Here is a 16,601-nt window from a genome sequence, read left to right on the forward strand (position 1 = left end):
TGATCCACAAAACAGCATAAGAGTAAAAGAAGAACTGACTGCGTTACAGCACCCGCTGCTTGTTGAGAGTAAAAGCAATACGCGCTTTCACGTCTTTTTTTAGCGACTTCTTTTAGAAAAAAAGTCGCTAAGGGGTCTGAAAACTCGCTAAATATAGCGACAAAGTCGCTAAGTTGGCAACACTGCTCCCTCCTGGCTCACAGCTTCTTCTTCTTGGTTGGCAACCAATGTTAAGGTAAATTACCGGCCCCTGGCTCACAGCTTAGTGGACATTTAGATGAGAAAATATATATTTGACACATTTGAGGAAAATACTAATAAAATAAAAATGAATATATGTTCCCATTAGAAATCTTTTTTTTGCTCTATAAAAATAGTTTTTCTTTTTCAATCACTCATCTTAGCAGTAGGATATGCATGAAAAGAGAAACAAATTAAGTTTGAGTGAAAATGTACATTTTTTGCACTCTATGATCATCTGACTAAGTAACTCAAATGATTCAAAAAACCCGATTCACTGTGGTGAGTGACTCATTCAAACTCAATTCAGTAAAAAGAATCGAATTTACCATCACTAATTACTATACCTTTCTAATGTGACGTTGTTGTCCCTTGTCTCTTTCTCTCTCTTTCCCTGCGGCTCTTTTCCTGTGTTACTGCGAGTGTAACTACCGCCCCTCCCCCCTCCCCCCAGCACAAAGCACAAGGCTCGCATGCGGAGTGAAGCGAAAAAAAGTGCGAGAGAGGGTGAGAGAAAGAAAAAAACAAAACAACAAAAAAAAACACGGCTCGTGACAAGGAGCCGGCTCGCGTCGTTCACGTCAAAGACCCGGCTCCAAGAGCCATTTCGTTCGCGACCGACCCATCACTAGCAGACAGTGACTTATTTGTGGTAGCAGGCAGAATGATTGAGCATTCATTTTTGAACGATGGGCCACGATTGCATGGCCTCAGCAAGGCTATTATTCACATGTTGGTCCATGCTGATAGAGACACTGTCACTGTCCATCCCGATGATGTGCCAGATCTAGATATTCGTTCTACAATTTGCATGGTGAATACAAATTTACTTCAAGCCTTAGTGAAATCATAATTTAAATTAACTCATTTTTATATAAGTGTAAATACCCCCCCCCAAGAAAATGCAGTTTTTTTAGGCAATATATTTGCAACATACTGAAATGGAACTTTTCTCATCCATAAGCTTGATGGTAATAAACACCTCACTGAGCAGCAGAAGGATGACCTTAACAATTTGGCCATTTCCTGGGACTTGCCACCCGTCAGTGCAGAAAACCGCAGATGGCTGTTCCAACAGCTTCTCCATCATGCAGTAAGATTGCCCTTTAAAAATTGTTTTTAGATTGTCATCACCTAAGCAAATGTCATGTGGTTATTTTTAATTATGGTTTTAGGTGATAGGCCGAACTAAAAGGCAGACAAAACACATCAGAAAAGGTCTGAAGGACACCGGATTGTTGACTATGCTTCAACAAAGACCTGACACAGCCTCAGTGGTCTTTTTCCCCAGCATGAAGACAGCATTCTTACTGCACAGGTATTTCAATGCATTTCTAAGGTGCAGACTACAGTGATAAGGCTAGATGGCATGACAGTTAATGCTGCTTTTAGGGGAGGCTGTAGCTCAGGAGGTAGAGCAGGTCATCTACTGATCAGCAGTTTGTTAAGATCCCTGGCTCCCCGTTCTGTATGAATTTTTGGTAGGAAGTACTGAAAATAAGAATGTGATTGTGAGAATGATAATTATTGTAGAAAAATCTTTGAAGGGTCTGGGAGAGTAGAAAAGTAAGAATCAGTCCTTTTACCATTATACGTTAAGTGAGACAAAATGATTGATTGATAATACTTTATTCATCCTGAGGGAAATTCTTTTAAAGGCTGCCAGATAATCCAGTGCCATCATGAGCACCCCATAGAATACACCATATATAAATGCCAAGTGTCGGAAAAAAGTCCCTTCACAAATTTAACATGTAAAAAAACTGTTTTTAAGGCAGTTGCATTCTTAAGTGTGTCTCTGAAATCTCATTTTAGGCTGTTCTTAGCCACATTGTTTGGCCAGGAGATGAGGGCGATGATGAAGACAATGATGATCCACCTTACCCACTAAGCATCCAAATGCAAACAGTGGGATTTCTGAAGACCTACATTGAAACAGGCAAGTGTAATTGCATTGTGATTCAAAATTTGAATCTAATTTGATTTCTAATGCATTGATTATTTTTACAGCCACTCCATTCCAGCTCAGCCAGCTGATGAGGTTTTGGGTCGGGTGGGAAATTCCGACTGGTACCATGAAGGTTGAAGTAGTCAAAGCAGACTACCTCATATCATCTACATGTTTTGGAACGTTGCGTGTGCCTGGGCACTTCCACGAGTACAATGTCTTTTCCAAACATGTTGATGATTGCATTGCAAATTGTGCCACAGGTTTCAGCCTTATTTAAAAGCAATTTGTAGACACTGGATGTCGAATAAACTTTACCATGCTTGAAAAATGTTTTACATAGCCAAAAGTTTCACTGTTACTTAGGCTTATTGATTTTTTGGGAATATTGTTATGCGAGTTTAAATATAAAAATTAAAGTTACAGTTCCCACCATTAACATTTATATTTGAAGTTAAGGAACTAATGATTATGTTATTTAGGGTTGTTTTGTTAACTTAAAGTCATTGTCATGCATCCGATTCACATCATCTCTTTGTTTGAAGCAGTTTCATGGATTACAAGAGGTGAAAAAAAGTAGATTAATACTAAAGCTGTATTAAATGTTACACACAGTCCAATGCTGTTGAATATAATGTTACTTGATTTACAGTCACCTGTTAAGTAAAACAATCAGACAATTTTCAAAGATTTACACGTTTCTCTATGGATGTGTCATACACTCTCCTATTTAAGAAGGGTTTTCTCTGAAGTACCCCGTGGACGTTCCCATGATGACACAGATGACCCACAAATTTAGTATAGCACACTTCAAAACACATAACCCGATGAAGAAAGACTTTAAAAGTCCCTAAACACATTTGACATCTGTTAGGGTTGAAAATTTATTTACAAGCTTACAAAATTATTAAATAAGGCTGTTTCATTATTTTTTTAAGATGTACACAATGCAAATGTGCTCATAAGCATGTTGGCACTCCATGTTTGAAGGTTGAGAGCATCATTCAGCGCTGTATTTGAAATATTGCAGGGACACAGAGGTTTTTTTTGCAGCATGCTTACAAACACACGATAATGGTTAGATTAGTCTCTGGGTTAGGGAGTCTGAACAAGATGCCGTGAACTGGGCCTTAGAATCAGCATCTGTTTTTATTGTCACAGTATATAAGCTGTAAAGCCCGTTTCAGCATTATCCTTTTTGGGAAGCTGGTTCACACAAAAGGTTGGCACTATAAACTTGTAATTTCAACTGCTGAAGCAAATTCAATCTTTATAAATCTTTTTCTCCTGAATTCCTTCTTAAATTTTTGAACACGACACATCCAGCAAAACAAATATCAACAGACATTAGCTTACTGACACCAGACAGACACTGCACTACAGTTACTACAGAAGCATTCTTGGTCAATCTGGTACTGTATAACAGAGTACTTCTTAATGTCACTGCCTATAAGCTGTCATAAATCCCAAAACGCTCACTGAAGCTAGGTCCCCTAACTTTCAGTAGCTGCTGAAAGTTGTTGTATATTGTAATTACTGTAGTATTACTCTAACACAAACTCGGGGGTGACCTGGGACCAGTGCTAAGGTCAAGTCAGAGCATTTCAGTTCCAGTTATTACCAAAACGACGTCTCATCGGGATTAAACTTAAATCCAAACACATAATTCTCCACGATGCTGATGTTTAAGCAGACAGACCGTGCCACACAGGAGACTATTTGAACACATGCAACACTAGGGCTAATGTTGAGAGCCCTTTTTAAGCTAGCTTTTGGCACCGTGAAAAAGTTACAGTGTAGTAACCGAACATGATATTCAAAAATATATGTCTGGACAATTAGCTTGTTCCAGTAAACCATAAATTAAAGCTTACCTGCGCCGCAGAAGCGCCACCGCTGTCCTCCATCTTCAAACTGTGTTACCCTTCCAGGACCTGAAGGTCCGTAAAGCACCCCCCCCCCCCGCGCCCCACAAACCCATCTGTTCTCTGATTGGATTGTTTAATTTGTGATTGACATGACGTAGACCAATCAGCTTAAAGGAAGAAAAATAGGGTCAAAATTCGTACTTGTAACTTGCAAATCCTTTTTACACATACAAATCTTCTTTACGCACACACAAATCTTTTTTACACATACAAATCTTTTTTACGCACACACAAATCTTTTTTACACATACAAATCTTTTTTACGCACACACAAATCTTTTTAACACATACAAATCTTTTTTACGCACACACAAATTTTTTTTACACATACAAATCTTCTTTACGCACACACAAATCTTTTTAACACATACAAATCTTTTTTACGCACGCACAAATTTTTTTTACACATACAAATCCTGATTTACAAGTACAAAATATTTATGACCACATTTTGAGCCCATACCCGTTTTTACTACCTGGTTTGACCACCTGACTGGGAGGGTTTTGGTGGGATCAACTTTTCTACATGGTTTACAAAATTAATTTTAATTGCTAAATTCATGTACATTTTTTGTAAAGAGGAAAATCATAATTAAAAACACATGAAAGAAAGTTCTAAATTTTGCTATTCCCGTGGGGACCCTGCTATTTACAGTTTTTTTCAGTCGCTAACAAGCGTTTGTCCAAACAGTTGTCACATTTGCAAAACTCTAAACACAATTAGCACAGCATCGGTCTGTTGTGGCCATACCATTCACACATTTCACGTCGTGTTCACCCAATATGCAGTCAGTGAACACATTTCCACAATGCTTACTTTTTCTTAACAGACAAGCTATACCTCCCAACAAAATTATGGACTGTTTTTGTAGTATCAACGAATGTTAACACACAACATCCCACAATAGCAAAAACAATATTCCAAACCTTAGATACAGTATAAAAACCTCTGCTTCTGCAATGATATCAGTACAAAAACAATATCAATATCAAAAATATATCTCAGCTGATAATAAACAAACAATTGAATAATTGACACACAGCTGATTTATGTTGGGTAAATTGGGCCAACCACAGCTTCTTCCATTCTGGCTTAGACTCAGTGGGGTTTATAAGGCAAGACCTTGAGGAGTGATGTTTTTGGAAACAAAAAAAAGACAAACACTGTAATGTCTGGTCGAGGAAGAGTAAGAGCAAGGGGCCCAGGGAGAAGAGCAGGCCCAAGGAGAGGGCAAGGTAGAGGTGTAAGAATGCGTGGTGGTGGCATTCCAAGGGCTGCAAGAACAGTAGTCAGTGATGAAATTCGTGCCACTATCATTGACCATGTAATCAACCATGGTCTTTCACTAAGAGAGGCTGGTGAAAGAGTGCAGCCCAATTTGAGGCGGTCAACGGTTGCCTCCATTATACGCATCTTTCAACAAACCAACAGGTAAGTATTGCATTTTACATGGATTGTTTCTATTCTCACTTGACATGTCAATATGGTCATACAGTAATGCATATGTTGAATTTTTTGTCTTTCTAAAGAATGCAACATCTTCCACCCTCTGGGGGAAGAGGAAAGCTCCTCAGTAATGATCAGGAGCTTGCCATTGTAGAAATGGTCACTGCAAATAATGCAATAAAACTGCGTGAAATTCAAACTAGAATTGTGGCGGACCATGAGATATTTGACAATATCGATAGAATCAGCCTCACAACCATTACGCGGACATTGTCCAAACACAGAGTGCGGATGGAGCAGCTCTACACTGTTCCCTTTGAGAGGAACAGTGAGAGGGTCAAGGAGCTACGACGACAATATGTCCAGGTATAGTGTATATTCAATCCAATGTCCAGTTCTATAAGCTTTGCACTTTGCAAGTAGGTAACCTACACAATGCTAGGTTACAGTACAGTATGGTATACAGTAATAACATGACTTACATAAACTTTGTTTCAGAGAGTTATGGAATTGGAGGCCAACCAGGCCCCTCATGAATTCATATACATCGATGAGGCAGGATTCAATCTGGCCAAAAGGCGTCGACGTGGACGAAATGTAATTGGAAAAAGGGCCACAGTTGATGTGCCAGGACAGAGAGGGGCAAACATTACCATGTGTGCAGCAATTGCAAATGCAGGATTACTCCTTCGCAGATGTCAGGTTGGACCCTATAATACAGAGCGCTTGCTTGCCTTTCTCAATGATCTCCACCAGCGCCTGGTTCCAGAGCAGGGTCAGGAGGGTGAAAACATGAGGACCTTTGTAATTACCTGGGACAATGTGGCTTTCCATCACTCGCAAGCAATAACAACATGGTTTGAAGTCCACCCAAGACTGGTAAGTCTCTTCCTTCCACCCTATTCACCTTTCCTCAACCCCATAGAGGAGTTCTTTTCTGCATGGAGGTGGAAGGTTTATGACCATCAGCCACATGACCAGATGTCCCTCCTTGAAGCCATGGATGCTGGCTCCAGGGACATCACAGTTGACGATTGCCAAGGGTGGATCCGACATACCAGGCGGTTTTATCCCAGGTGCATCGACTTGGATAACATCAGATGTGATGTTGATGAAAACATGTGGCCTAACCCTGAAGATCGCAGAGATTAGATGCAACTTTTTTGCCTTTTTTTAGCCCCCCTCCCCCTCCCCCCCTTTTTATCTTGGCTTTTTGCTGTTGTTTTTTTGTTCAGAATGCTCTTGTGTGTTTCATGGATATTTTGTTCACTGTAAGCAATACTGTAAAACTTTCTCTGTCCTATCATACCGTGTTTCTACTGTACCTCCTGTAGTAAACAGTAAAGAAACAAAAACTTGTTTGCTTTTTACTGGAATGCTTTTGAATGTGAACATTACTGTACATGTGGACATACAGTTACCAACCAAGACATTTCTGGTGTCAAAATGGTGGATTGCATGTTTCGCATGCAAATACCTGTAAAACTGAAAAATCAAAGTCTATGCAGTTTTTGTAATGTCAATAATAGCCAGTATTTTGAAACCTGGTGTACTTTGATTGACTGCATGTACCTTGTGAAGTGAAAACAAGTGTTATTCTTTGACAGACTAATTTCATTTTGAGTCAGATTTATAGTGTTTTTGTACATTTAGTGTGTGGAGAGAAAGATGTGTTCTATTTTGAAATGAAGAGTTAGTATATATTTACCAAAATGTATTTTTGAGAAGAAAATTATCCATTTGGCCAATTGTGTTTTGTAGGTGTGAGTCTGTGTTAAGAGTTTAGAAAAAGTATCTGAAGTATGGGTAGGCGCTTGTTAGCGATTGCAAAAAACTGTAAAAAGAACAACTTTGTTTTTCACTAGAAATAATTAATATTTCCTACAATGTTAAACTGAACAGCTATAATACCACAGCAGCTATACTGACAGCGTAACACAACCACACTTAAACTTCTCAATCCAAACAACAATTGTTGTCTTTATTTAAACACATGGCACCTCAATATTACCTCAGGAAAAAAAAGCAAAAAAAAAAAAAAAAAAACAGCAAATGGCAGTTTTATTTCAAAATAAGCAAAGGCCAAGTGTTCACATAATCCAAAATTTTAACAACGTTAAAATATTTACACTGCACAACATTACATATAGAACCAGAAAAGTACAGAAAAATAGGGCAGGTTAAAATGTGACACTGCTGTTATGTTTGTAGATTGAAAGCTAATTTAAACCGATGAGTCTTAAGTGAGGATTTGAAAAGAGAAAGTGGAGTAATATTTCTGATGTTAGTAATTTGCAGAGCTTAGTGGTGAGACGGGTGTGAGGGACAGACAAGTAAATAGGAAACTGAACAAGTGAAAATACAACATGTGAGCAAGTGAAATAAAAAGTAACGACCATTTATTTTTGCCAATTCAGAGCAGATATTGTACTGCATGTCAATACCTCAAGAGTGACAAACGTCCCAGGGGTGGCAGGGGTGTCAAACTCCAGACCTCGAGGGCCAGTATCCTGCTTGTTTTTGAAATATTCCTGTCTTACCTGCTGATTACCTGGATCAGGTGTGCTTTGCCATTAAAAAGCTACAAGGCCAGGTTAGTTGGAAAACGAGCAGGACAGTGACCCTTGAGGTCTGGAGTTTGACACCTGTGCTGTATGGTGTTATACAGATGCTGTAATCATTCAAACATACATCCAGAGCTAAATGAAAACCTGTACAGTACCGTGAGAATCTTTGGACTGTGTTCAACAAACTTATCAACTGAAGATAAAATCGCTTTAGGCAACAAGGAACAATGAAATTACTAAACTGATTTACAGTCCCCTGCAAAAGAATTTGGACAGTTAGGCCAAGTTCGTTGTTTTTGAGTCAACTGAAGAGGTTTGATTTTCTTTGCTGTGGACTTTAAGTTTCACTTCAAAAGATGAATATCAGACAGCAGATTTACCTGCCAGCTTTGGATTTCAGGTTTTTACATCGAGATCTGATGAACAATTTACAAGATCACAGTTTGTTTAAAACCACCCATTTTTCATATAACCAAACATATTGAACATAAAGAATTAACATTGAATGAAGTAAATAACACTTAATATTTCATTACATAATAATTGATATTCGGCCCCCAAAAAAACATATTGGTGGATCTCTAGTTTAAACAAACGATATCATCTAAGTTGATTGTCTGTTTCAGAAGTAAATAACTGGAAATAAAAGCTGGTAGGTAAAACTCTTGTCTGATTTTCATCTTTGAGGTCCAGCCTACACAAGGTTTTTATCCACAAAAATAAAAAAATATCACCATGGCTCTTGAGTTGTACGTGTATTGTAAAAATAGCTTTCACAGGAGTATGTTGTGACCGAAGGGCCTGTTTATAAAAAACAAAACATTAAATTAGAAACTTCTGTCCAGACAGCTTAGACATTATTGACTATGTCTACACTAGTAATATCTCAAATTACATAAAGGTAAACAAAATGAAACCGAAATTTATAACCTGTAAAAGTTAATTTTAAAAAGAAATCTTTACATTTTAACACTGACTGCTAGACTGATCTAGCACAGTTGATAACTTTTTTTTTGTAGTTAATTCTAATGTGTCAGGTGGGAGCAGTTTGAGTGAATGGATGAAAGAGCAAACAATTCAAATGTTAATTAGGTTTTGCAGAATGTGTGTGTGAGCCTCTAAATGCTGGATTTTGCTTGAAGATGCAGGTACTCTCAGACATCTAAATATTCTGTGAGCTGAAAGGCTATCACATATTTCTGGATAATATTGTTTACATTATTCGCTTATAGATAAAAAAAAAACAAAAAAAACTATATTATTAACACACAATAGCAGCCCTTTTTGAGAAGCACTTAAAGTGTAGTATAAAGTTCTGGAGGGACACTTTTCAGGCTCCATTGTATGCTTTTTTTCTTCAATCTGGTGGTTCCTGGTAATAAAATTAAGAGTATTTTACAAGATGTCAGACAGAAAAAAGCACTTCTTTTCCTTTTGGCTACGCTCTTCAGGGGTCTCCACAGCGAATCACCTGCCTCCAGCTAACCCTATCCTCTGCATCCGCCTCGCTCACAACAACCACCCTCATGTCATCCTTCACTAAATCCATGAACCTCCTCTTTGGTCTTCCTCTAGGCCTCCTTTCTGGCAGCATGAACCTCAACATCCTTTTACCAACATAATCACTGTCCCTCCTCTGAACGTGTCCAAACCATCTCAATCTGGCTTCCCTGGCTTGATCTCCAAAACATCTAACCTGAGCTCTCCCTCTGTGTATGTCATGTCCCTCGTCACTCCTAAAGAGAACCTCAACATCTTCAGCTCTGCTACCTCCAGCTCCAGTTTATTAAAATAAGATAGCATTAACAGTTTGAGCGTAGTTACAGTCAACAGTGAATATAAATGCTAAAACTGAATATATTGCATAGTGTCCCCCCCTCCACCATTTACAAATGGTTCAGCCCATAGTAGGACCAGCTTTTTTCTTGTTTTCAGTAGCAAGCGATGTTTATGATTGTGCCAGAGCACATTTTGAACAACACCATGGGAATTTCGCTTTTTACACAGGTGATTGGATGTTACACTCTGGAAATGGAAGAAGGTAAGTGTTATTAACCTTCCGTGGTCCAGGGACACGCTGCACCTCCAAATCACATGACTGATCTAAGCTGACATAGCAACAAGCTGCAGCCTCGCTGAGTCTCTATTTCAGCCCACATTGAAAGTTTGGACTTCAAAGTTTTTAAATTTTAATTACAGTCAAGTAAATCCAGAGTTATGATAATATATATAAGCCACGCTTTTTCTAAATACTGTAGTCACATTTTTGTGTGTGTGTTTTAAGCGTTTTCTAAGGACAGCGCAAAAACAGTAAAAAAAAAGGAAAAAAGCCACCTCTTTCCTATCAGTGGAAAAATGTACCATGTCGACCAATCAAAAAAAAGTCAACACATAGGATTTGGTTGTTTAGGAAGAGGGGAAAGTTTTGGGAGTGACGGTAACAGCAGCGAGACAGAGCGAGCTAGTGAGAGAGAGAGAGAGAGAGAGAGAGAGTTTTTAGATGTGGGAGATTTGTGACGTTTAGTGTGGAGTGTATACTTAGTGTGTTGTGCTGTCTTGTGTAGTTGTTCTGTTGTGTAGAAGTAGAGCTGGGCGATATAAGATTTCTTCATATCACGATATGCTTTTTTCATTTCAGGCGATAACGATATATATCACGATATAAGCCAAATAACTATATATGTAAGATTTAAATGTGCTGTCGCTCACAAGTAAAATGTGAAATAATCAGCAGCTTGTTTTGATTTAAATATTTATTTCCCATAATAAGTTCAACAGGGCAGATGTACTTAAAATGAGGCTTCAGTCTAGGCAAAATAAAGGCAAATATTACAAACTACACAAAAAGTAGCCGCTAAAGCATTTAAGTTTCAAAATAGAACAAACAAAACAGACTGCTAAATTGTCAGTTCCACTTAGAAACAAAATATTAATTCTAAAAATAAATCTTAGTTTATTTTACAGAAGAAGAGACAAAATTGACTAACTTATTTAATATTGCTTTAGAAGCGCTGTCTGAGAGAAATGTTTATGTCCAAGGAGTTGGTAACGAGGATCCATTACCTTAATTAGCTGCTTGAATCCTTCATTTTTGACCGTGTTTATTGGTAGCATGTCTTTAGCAAGACAGCAAGCTATGGCATTCGTTATGTTGCTATGTCTCTTAGCTTTTTTGTCATATGGTAAGACGCTGGAGAAAGCCGACTCAATTGACTGTTGCTGCTTCGCAGGGATTCCCCTGGTTGTTTTCGATGACAAATTAGCGCTTTCAATCAGAGCGTGCTCTAGTGGGTGGCACTGTTTCAGGTGATAAAAAAGGTTTGTAGTATTTCCAGACTTTGTGGGAACATGCTTTCGGCACAATTTACAGTGCGCGTTACTGTTTTTTGTCAGACTTCAAATAGCCGAAATACATCCACACTACGGAACTTCTCTGGCCTTTCCTTTCGACAATCTCTCCGGCATTGGAACCGTCATCTGTTTTCTCTTCGGTAACCTGGTCACCCAAGCTCTCGGTTGATTTTTCTCTAGTCATTTCCTCGATTACCCAGCCGCACGGCTTCCCAAACAAATACAGATGTGCGGCTTGGCACTTGAGCTGTACGTAACAAGTTACGTGACGTGACGCTGCGGCTGTGATTGGTTCGGCTCTGTGCTACTTAATTTGTATTGGTCTATCGCAATAGTTTCATTTTTATATCGAGAAAAAGTTATTTCACGCTGGGAAGAGGGGGGAGGGGCGGTAGTTACACTCGCAGTAGCACAGGGACAACAACGTCACATTAGAAAGGTATAGTAATCATCCACATCCAATAAAGGATTCAGAAAGTTTATTCATGCAGGCCCATATGACAGAGAATGTGCATCTTCTTTTTGTTTTCATATTTTAATTTATATTTAATTGTGTTGTGGTTTGCAGTGTTTTGTGTTGTTTCATTTTAAATTTGTTTAAAAGGAAAAAGCTGAAAATTTAAATAGTTAAAAGTTGAACTGTGACTAGTTGGTTTTGTATTATATTATTTATTTATTACATTTTATGTGGAGTGAATAAATAAAAGTATATTTACAGTGGCCCCTAGAGACAAAGCACATACAAACTTCAAAACACGTAAAAACTCCAAAGCACGTACAAAACACAACAGAAGTGCTCCAGGATGATAGGGGCAGTGTTGAGCTTTTGTTACCTAGTGGCTACACGAGCCAGCAAGTACCAACGACTGGATTTGGTGTGTGGTAGTAACAGGTAAATGAACATTTTTTTTTATTATTTGAATATATATGAGTGCTTGTGTATAAATACACAAACAATACACATATGCTTTCAATTGTGTAATTTAAGTGATCTAGGTAGCTCTGTTTTGGAAGTTCAGTTAACGCTAGAAATGTGTTTTGGAGTTTGTACGCGTTTTGTCTCTAGGGGCCACCACATATTATATATTTATATATAAACATATATAAATAAAACCACTTTTTTTTTTACATTAGTAATTCCTTCTGTGCACAATTTTATATTATTGTTAATAATAAATTAATTAAAGCAATAAAACAACCTGAAGAGCCGGTTCGGAGCCGGAAATCTCATCACTATTGTCGTTTTGTTTGTCAGTGAGGGCACTAATGAATGTCACAAAGGCACATTTGCAACGTAAACACTGTCACTAAGTAGAAAATCAGCGGAGTGACACACCTCCTGTTGTCAGGACTGCAGGTTTATCCCTGTGCTGTTCTCCTCTGTCTTTTGGTGGACAAACTTTTTTTTTACTGGCACACATAATTTGTGGGGCATCTTAGGCTACGTCCACACGTACCCGGGTATTTTTGAAAACTCAGATTTTTCTATGCGTTTGCACCTTTCGTCCACACGTAAACGGCGTTTTCAGTCACTGAAAACTGAGATTTCTAATCACGCCTGCCAGGGTGGATATTTTCGAAAACTCAGTTTTTGCATTTACGTGTGGACGAGAAAAACTGAGAAAACGCAGCGTCAAAGGTGTGCGCCTTTTTTGACGTCACACTGTGCGCCACGTTATTGTTTCGGTGAAATGAATTTCTACAATACTGTTACTGTTAATTTTACTCTCTGCAGTGTTTAAATGCTTACATATACACACACAGTTACTAGGGGTGCAACGATACTCGTATCGATATTGAACCGTTCGATACAGTGCTTTCGGTTCGGTACGCATATGTATCGAACAATACAAAATTTTTCATTTATTTTATCAACTTTCCTTCTGACGATGCTGTCTGTGTTGAGCGCTCAGTGGATCTGCGCTCGACAGTGCAGCCTAGGCGGAGTAGTCGAACCCAGATTCACTGAGCGCAGCGCAAGCTAGCGAGACAGAAGTTAAGCTCTCCTTGCAACATGGCAAATTGAACCTCCCCCACCCTCATTCAGATGTGGCGTTTGGAACTATTTTGGTTTTCATGTGACGTATGACCCTGAAGGTAAGCCCGTCATGGACAAAAGTAAAACAGTATGTTGGATGTGCCACGCAATGCTCAATTACATTGGTGGGAACTAGTGCATTAGCGCAGTTAGCTCGTTAACGTGTTGGCCGTCCAGCCCCACGCACGGGGCGATCCGCGGTAGCTCGTTAACGGAGATTTGCCGTGTTGTGGCATTAACGTCATTTCAACGAGATTAACGCTGACAGCACTAGTGGGAACACAACGAATATGACTGCACATTTACGCTGACATCATCCTAGTGCAAAGACAAGTGGAAGCAGGCAAAAACAACGAGCACGCATGCTACAAACTTTACCCGAGTCATTTGATTCTCCTTATGGGGACCTGATATGTTTAATATGCTGCTGAGAATATAGCCCAGAAGAAGCGTATAGTATAGCTTTTATTTTGGAAAGAGCCATTTCTCTGTAATAAACTCTCTTTTCCAAAGATGAGTGATTTCTTGATCAGATAGATTTATTATTTTATCCCCTTGTTGTTTCAGCAACATTAAGTTTAAAAACTGTACGTTTGAGTTAAAATATATATTTATAATTTTAATAAATGACAAATTAAAAAAGCATGAACATTTTTTTGTATCAAAAAAATATTGAACCGTGACACCAAAGTATCGAACCGAACCGAACCGTGAATTTTGTGTATCGTTGCACTCCTAACAGTTACTGTCCCTCCACACATACGACTCGGTTCTGCTTCTATGCCCCATCTTTGTTTACCATTTCCCACCGAGGCTTCTAGACTTCTGATTGGCCAACATTTCTACACGGTTAGGAATATATCGCCACCTGTTGCTTTGGCATGTTCCTAGCAGCGTTTTCCTTCATTTCTGCGTTTACGTGTGGACGGGATTATTTTTTAAAACAAAAACGGAAAACCTCCGTTTTCAAAAATACCCGTGTACGTGTGGACGTAGCCTTATTGCAACACCTGATTGTTCTCTCATTTTAGTTTTAGTAATATTTTTAAATGGCTGTACAAACTGAAAAAAAAAACGGCAGGTGTATTGGCTGCATTTTCAGATAAATAGTTGTATATGTATATGTTTACAAAATGTACATTTTATATTTGCATTTCAAGTTATAAAAATTGACTCAACATGTCTGTGGGGTTTTTTTTACAGTAAAAAAAATACTACTAATGCAGTATGTCAGTGAAAAAAACAACTAAATTCAGTTGAGCTGAAAAGAATGATACCAAACAAGGCAAGGGGGAAAAAAATAAAATGAAACAATTTGAGGGTGAAATACAAACGTAAACTCAAAAGGAGTCAAAAATGGCCGGTTGTATTTCAGACCTCGGTGAGTTAATCCAACAAATCATGAAAAATTTGGTTAAAATTTTTGTTCATGACAGTGCAGATTTCTGACATTTTGTGTAATTTAAGCATGTAACAATGTGATTGTTTTCTAACAAAAACCAGTGTGAAACTTAAGTTAGACTTGTGTTTGTAAATGAACCGCCCCATGTTGTGTAGCTTTCTGGATTTTATACTTATTGGGCTACACATTTATTTATTATACAGGCTATACAGTACATAGAATCAAAACTCACATGTTTTATGTAACTAAAGTGTTTAATTATGTGGGCTACAGACAATAATTATGTTATAGACTATATTTATATGAAAAACGTGTATACTTACATGAATTATTTTAACCATATGTAACCACCTGCATATGTGTTTGAAAAAAAAAAGGCTTTGATTTTGCCACCCCATTTGATTTCTTTGCCACCCTCATGCCACCCTAAGAAAATTTTTAGATCCACCCCGTAGCCACGGTCTTTATCAGTATCCATGTCCTGCTGATGCTGTGACTCCATTCACGCTGACACCCGTCACCTGATTGGTTGTCGTGGCGCGACTTGACGCTGGAGTTCAGATTTTTCCAACTTGAGCGGCAGATGCGATAAGCACGAATGCACAAAATGCACGACATAAAATGCAGTGCGTATTTTACTTTGCGCTTCAAACGCATCATTCGCGCTAATTGTTTGTGCAAATCGGGCAGAAAAGCATTTTCGCGACGCAAATCTGCTTCTGATTTGGCATGGGACCCGCAGTCGCACTTTGTCATCCTCCTCCATCGACTTTACATGCAAACCTGACTCTTTGGTCTTCTATTGCGTTCTGTGTGTATGCACCGTTATACTAGTAGTAATATAGAATCCACTTTCTCCAGTTTGCATATTTCTGAAAAACCTCTTAGTGGTGTGGCAGCCATCGATTGAGCCAGCCCTGCAAACCCGTGGATGGACCATGCAGTGGGAGGAAGCATCCTAAAACTCTCTTTGCAGACCACCCTGTGTGATTCTCCACTCTCCAACCAGAAAAGACAAACCGCGGGTCTCAGTCGCAGCACCCCATCCACGTCTGATCTTGCTTCGGCAGATCCAGCAACACTGCCAGAGACTTCCTGTTTGTGTGATCTATCAAATTATATTAAAAAACGGTCCAGGAACAAGTCACTTAGGTTAATCCTGTGTGAAAAATTGTAAATATTTGTATATTTTTTTTCCTTCTTTAACTAATATTCATGTTTTAGAAATGTTCTTGTTTTATTTTTATTTACCTTTAATAAATATCATTTTAAAACTGTTTGAAGTTTGATTAATGTTCATACATGTTAAAAACAACTATAAATAAAATGAGTTCAGTGAAAATTGTTTTCATCAATTTATTCATAATGAAAAACTTTTAAAATAACAACAAATAGAAAAAAGTAAGAAATGTATTCAAATAAAAAAATATCTGAAGGCACAACCGATTTGGGAACAAACTTTCATTAATCAAAAACTTTTAGAATGAAACAACAAACAGAACAAAGTAAGAATATTATTTGAATATATTTGTAACTTATTTAGGAACCAATCTTTCTAGTATAGAAAAAAGTCTGTCCATCCTGTCCCTGCTCTCCTGTTCTCTCCTCTCCTCAGCCTCCCTTTGGTATCTCATGTCCTCTCATCCCCCCTATCCCTTCTCCTCTTCCTCCCTGTTGTGG

General features: G+C 38.3%; 1 long non-coding RNA gene across 1 annotated transcript; it reads left to right on the forward strand.

Moving 5' to 3' along the window:
* The first annotated feature begins 1,182 nt into the window (after positions 1–1,182).
* LOC146371056 (uncharacterized) lies at positions 1,183–3,675 on the forward strand. Its single transcript, XR_014797216.1, has 3 exons — positions 1,183–1,333; positions 1,416–1,558; positions 2,056–3,675. It is a non-coding gene; the product is annotated as an uncharacterized LOC146371056 (long non-coding RNA).
* The last annotated feature ends 12,926 nt before the right edge of the window (positions 3,676–16,601 follow it).

Source organism: Perissodus microlepis, chromosome 16 (genome assembly GCF_051167445.1).
Source record: "Perissodus microlepis isolate ML-2025 ecotype Zambia chromosome 16, ASM5116744v1, whole genome shotgun sequence".
NCBI lineage: Eukaryota > Metazoa > Chordata > Actinopteri > Cichliformes > Cichlidae > Perissodus > Perissodus microlepis.